Here is a 5188-nt window from a genome sequence, read left to right on the forward strand (position 1 = left end):
GCAATTTAGATCATCTTCCGAGAAATGCTCATTTTTCCAGTCTTGCTGGAGAGCCTGAAAATGGGATCCTTGACCGTCACACATACCGGTACCACTTTCATGTGTCGGAACCCCCATACATTTTGGCCCCCCAATGTCACCATCCAAATACAATAATGGTGAGTTCCCCATGTAGTGTAACCCAGGGAGGTGAAAACTTGACATCTGGAGCATGGGCATCAAATACCTTCAGCAAAAAATGACCCCAATGATCTGGAGTCCTGACTCTCCTACAACATGTAGCTAGTGTATAAACTAAATATGGAATTTAAATGCTGTTTAGGGGCTGTGCAATAATTATGTGTACCCCAGGGTGGTGAATTCTCAAAGTGGTCTGCCAAAAATTGCATGCCCCCCCCTTTTGGCCGTGCCAAAAAATCTTTGCCCCCCCTTTTGATGTGCCAAAAATCTTTGCCCCCCCTTTACACACTAAGATTTTGGGGAACCTGAATTTAAAACCTTAAATTGTCTTATCATATAATGCGAGTGCAGTGAGCAGGAAATTTTGCTTATTTGAACATGTTCCTAATGTTTTCCTACACCTTTTTAGTGTGTAATATAGAAACGGTGACAAAAATAACTGTGCCCATTGCTTGCTTGCCCCCCCCCCTTTCAACCTGCCAAAAATGCTTGCTCCCCTTTGTCATGCCAAAAATCTTTGCCCCCTCTATAATTCACCACCCCAGGGGTACACATTATTATTGCACCACCCCTTAGAATAATTGTAGCACCATAATTTCTGTCAAAAAATGTCAATTTTTTAGATAGCATCTGAGTCACACAGTTCTGTACAGTTTTATACATGTACATGGCATCGATCTTGATCTTGGTACAACTTCTTCTGTTATCACTCCTCAGTTTTTCATTTCTTTCTGTGCAGCATTTTAGCCTGTACAAAAATTGTATATCTGGAAGACATACTGTTTGTTCCTCACCGTGGCCATCAAATGTTGCAGCGGTTATTAGCAGTGGTGGCGCCAGGAATTTTTTTTTTTCGGGGGCATTGGGGGGGCAAAGTGAATTTCAGGGGGGGAATCAACAAACTTTAAGCATAATTGCCCAAAAAGTGGTATTTTTCAGTAATTTGTGGTTTTTACTGGGGGAAACAGGGGGCAAGGGTTCTGACTGGGGGCATTTGCCCCTGTGGCGCCGCCACTGGTTATTAGTGCAACAGGCTGGGTCGCTTACTCTAATTTCTGATTTCCATTCTCATCTCCTCCCTGATGAACCTGCTCATAGTGCACAGATTTGAGGCAACACATGGTCTTGAAGTTCAAGCAGCTTCAAACTTAACTTGGACATCTGGAAGACCCCAAACTCGTTAAATAGATGTCTCTGTGGAAATATAATACAAACAAATTCAAGAATAAGAATTTGTGAAAGGAGACTTATTAACAGGTGCTTTCAACCTACTTAGCGCCCCTCTCCTAATAAGCGTGCACTATAAAACTTTCTTTGTGACAACTGTCTGAGTGCCCACCACAACAAAATAATTTACCAAATGTCTGAATAAAATTGCCTTTAAAATCTTTCCAGGATTCTTGTGATTTTGAGGTTTTTTTGTTCGCAATTTAAAGCCATGATGTTGTAACATTTGATGTAGTCTCCTCCGCAGCCAGTTTGGTTACGCTCCCTCCACACAAACAGTCTGCCAATGATCACGAACTGGTCCTTTTGATTCGCTAACGGTTTTCTGCCGGCGTCATCCAGCTTGACGTCAAACAAAGCTTTCAATTGGTCGATCGGCTAGACGGCTACTTTATTATTCATGAGCAAGTTTGACCCGCCATCTCGCGGCATTCTCGCCAGCTGACTGAGGTCAATCAAGTTCCCGTATGTACAGCTCTACGGCTACTTTCGTGTAGCTAATCAGAAACGGCGTTATAAGTGGCAATTGGCAGACTGTTTGTGTGGAGGGAGCGGAACCAAACTGGCTGCTGTGGAGACTACATTTGATGAGGAAAGTGCCCTCAATACTTTTTCAAAATTCTGTTTTTTACATGACTTTGATGACTGTAATGTACCGGGGAAATGTACTTTATTAAACTAGCACACCCATCAAGACTAAAGGTGCTGTAGTTTTGACGAAATCCGAGATTTTGATTAAAGCGCAGGAACCCACGTTTAATTATTATAATACTATGGAAATATTAGTCAAACGCATATGCATTGTTCATAACACAGTACATTCATGTTGTGCGGGACAGTCTAACACACACATCAAAGGACCGTGCCGTAGCATGACCGACGGAGTGATACGCATTAGCAACATCGGTGCTGGTAGTAAATGCCAATTTTCTTTGCTTTACGTCAGTTGTTCGCTCAAAATTAAAAGGGATAACAGCTGACATTTTATGGAAAGGAAATACTAATCTATTTTGTATGGAAATATTACAATATGGCTTTAATAAGTGCCCCCCGCCCCCAAGCGACTCACAGGGCACTTATGCCGAATATGGTTCATACATATATTCGAGATGTGTGGGCCAAAACACTTGTAAATGGGGGGGGTGATGAAAAAGGGGACTGAAACGAAATTTTGTATCCCTGTGAAGGGGGGCCTAAAATCGGCTTAATTTGTCTTGTAGACCATGAGTTTACACTATTTTCTAAAGGGATTGACATACATTTTTCATGACCAAAAAAGACTCTGAAAAAAAACTTCATGTAAATTTTTCTTTAAAATATATCACCCCCTCTAACAAGTGTCTGTGAATGTGAAATCAGATGATCTTGCTTTAAAGGGGCATTTTGTGATTCTGGCATTCTCTATTTTAATATGGTATGGTTCAACAGATATCCACTAAAAAGGCTTATTTCCAAAATTTCATTGGGATTCGAAAATTGGATTTGTGAGTATTCAATGTGTAATTGCAATATTGTAACTAGCACTTACCCGTAGGCCATATCTGTCTCAGTTAGGTAACAGCATGGTAACAGGCAGAAAATACAAATAGGACAATGTCTTCAAATCTGCAAAAAAGGTATGCAACCAAACATTATGTCACCTGTGTGTTGTTTCAAATAGAGTGCCATCTGTGCATACATGGTGGTGTTACCAGCAGCATAAAAACAAAACTCCCTTCAGGGTTCGCATGTACTACGGTACCTCACACGAATAAGTTAGGCGTGCATGATTCAAAACTGCCACTGCGAAAAATGCTCATGTGTTTAATCTCAACTTGAGATGAGACACACTTTTGCGTATCTTCGTACTTGTCTCAAGTTGAGACTGAGAGCAACGTTACGCCATATTGAATGTCACTATGGCAGGTTCAAATCGCGCCGGCTAAACCTAAACCTGTGGAGCTTTTACATACCATATACGTGTAGTTCAAGGGTAATTTTATTGTATGCTAGCAGCTAGCGCAAACACGTAAATGCACTCTATTTCATGTTAATGAACAGCTTTGTCAGTACTAAAGTTATTTTTTATTACTTTCATGGTCCGGGTACGCGCTGGTGAATTGCGATTGCGTAGAAGTGACAAGGTCGCCTACTACGCGCCGCGCCGACGACCAATGGGTCAACCGGCTTGTTGTCAAGTGTGTTCTCAGCCAATCAGCATGATTGTTTATTTCTTCTGTGTGTACGCTCGTCTACGCTTGGCGCACAGCTTGGACCACGGAAGTAATAAAAAATTAACTTTCGAGTAGTAGAAACTAGTAGTCCTACAGTACAAATTTCAATTTAATGAACACAGTCTGCCTTTCAACAGCTTTACGCGATCCAACTGCGATCGTATATTGCGTATTTCAAACTACAAATACAATGCGAACATACAACCTTGGACACATTAAATAAAATACTAACCATGCAATCACAAGTGAGTTGGCATTATCGAAATACAATTCGGTGGTTGGCATGGTTGGATTCACTTCCGCATTACCTACGGCTACGCCGTCACAGTCGCATGCTCTGGCGTACATCACGCACACTATGTCAGGCAGTGTTCATTCAATTGAAATTTCTACTGTATGAGTAATTAATCATAACTTTTTTGAGGGGTTGGAGCAATTTAATGTAAACATGTGTATTTATTGTCTTCAGCATTTTAATATAGGCGCTCTAAATCAGTACCGTATACTTGCAAATTCCAATTGAATGAACGCAGCTTTCAATAGTGTGACAAATTTTTGCGTACACTGCGCGATGTACGCCAGCGTGTGCGACTGTGCGTGAATGCGGAAGTTAATGCAACCAAGGTTGTGCGTTCGCGTTGTAGTTTGTAATACGCGACTTACGATCGCGGTTGTGTCGAGTGCAGCTGTTGAAAGCTGCGTTCATTCAATTGGAATTCTTACTATATAGTAGTACCCTCACACAGTTCAGTTGACAATGACATCAATGGTTGATTACATTATTTAAAGCTTAAATATTTCCAAATTCAAATTGGACACAGTTGCACTACAGCATGTGCTGCAAGATAGGGACTAGACCTTAAATTAAACAATGCGATTTATATGGCTATGATGTGAACAAATACCTTATTAGAAGATCCTTCAGCCAAATCCTTTGGTTGTTCCCCTGATCCAGCATACAACAGGAACAGGAAGTCCATCATATGACGACAGGTTCTCTCCAAATTTTATTTGTTTTTGTGGCGTCATGTGACCATGGTGATAGCCCGTAGCTCCCTGTGTACCTGTGTGAACCCGCTCGTCCGTCAAACCGGTGCCTTGCTCTGAAATGACCCTGCTGTCATTTTTTGCTCCGTAACATTACTTTTAGTTATCCAGTCCTGCGTTTCACGTTATGGTTGAAATAAAACCCCTTATTAAAGCTTATTTTTAATTTTCAGAGTTTAAAATCAAAAATTGAGGCCACAATAGAGCAGTTTGTGGGGTAATTTCGCACGAAATTTGGAGCGAAATTTTGTGACATTTTTCGGCGTGAATCTAGTGCAGAAAACTGTCGATTTTATCTTTATTTGAGCAAATGAATCCAAATCATTTGGCATATGTATAATTTTGTTTTCACTTTTCATGAATATATTATTGGTTTTATCCGATTGTACTTCTGATGATAATAAAAGGCTATATTTTGTGAGTGTTGTCATTTTGATTTCGGCAATGTTTACGTCTGAAGTTGTATTTCCTGGTTTTTTAAAGTTCCCGGTCCGCGCATGCGCTGTGCGTTTGGGATGGGT

The 5188-nt window shown here is 40.8% G+C and overlaps 1 long non-coding RNA gene across 1 annotated transcript; it reads right to left on the reverse strand.

Moving 5' to 3' along the window:
- Positions 1 to 1131: 1131 nt before the first annotated feature.
- Positions 1132 to 4776, reverse strand: LOC140138195 (uncharacterized). The gene is made up of 3 exons (XR_011856968.1): positions 4526 to 4776; positions 2936 to 3012; positions 1132 to 1374 (listed from the first exon to the last, which is right to left on the reverse strand). It is a non-coding gene; the product is annotated as an uncharacterized lncRNA (long non-coding RNA).
- Positions 4777 to 5188: the final 412 nt, after the last annotated feature.

This window comes from Amphiura filiformis, chromosome 17 (genome assembly GCF_039555335.1).
Source record: "Amphiura filiformis chromosome 17, Afil_fr2py, whole genome shotgun sequence".
Lineage (NCBI taxonomy): Eukaryota > Metazoa > Echinodermata > Ophiuroidea > Amphilepidida > Amphiuridae > Amphiura > Amphiura filiformis.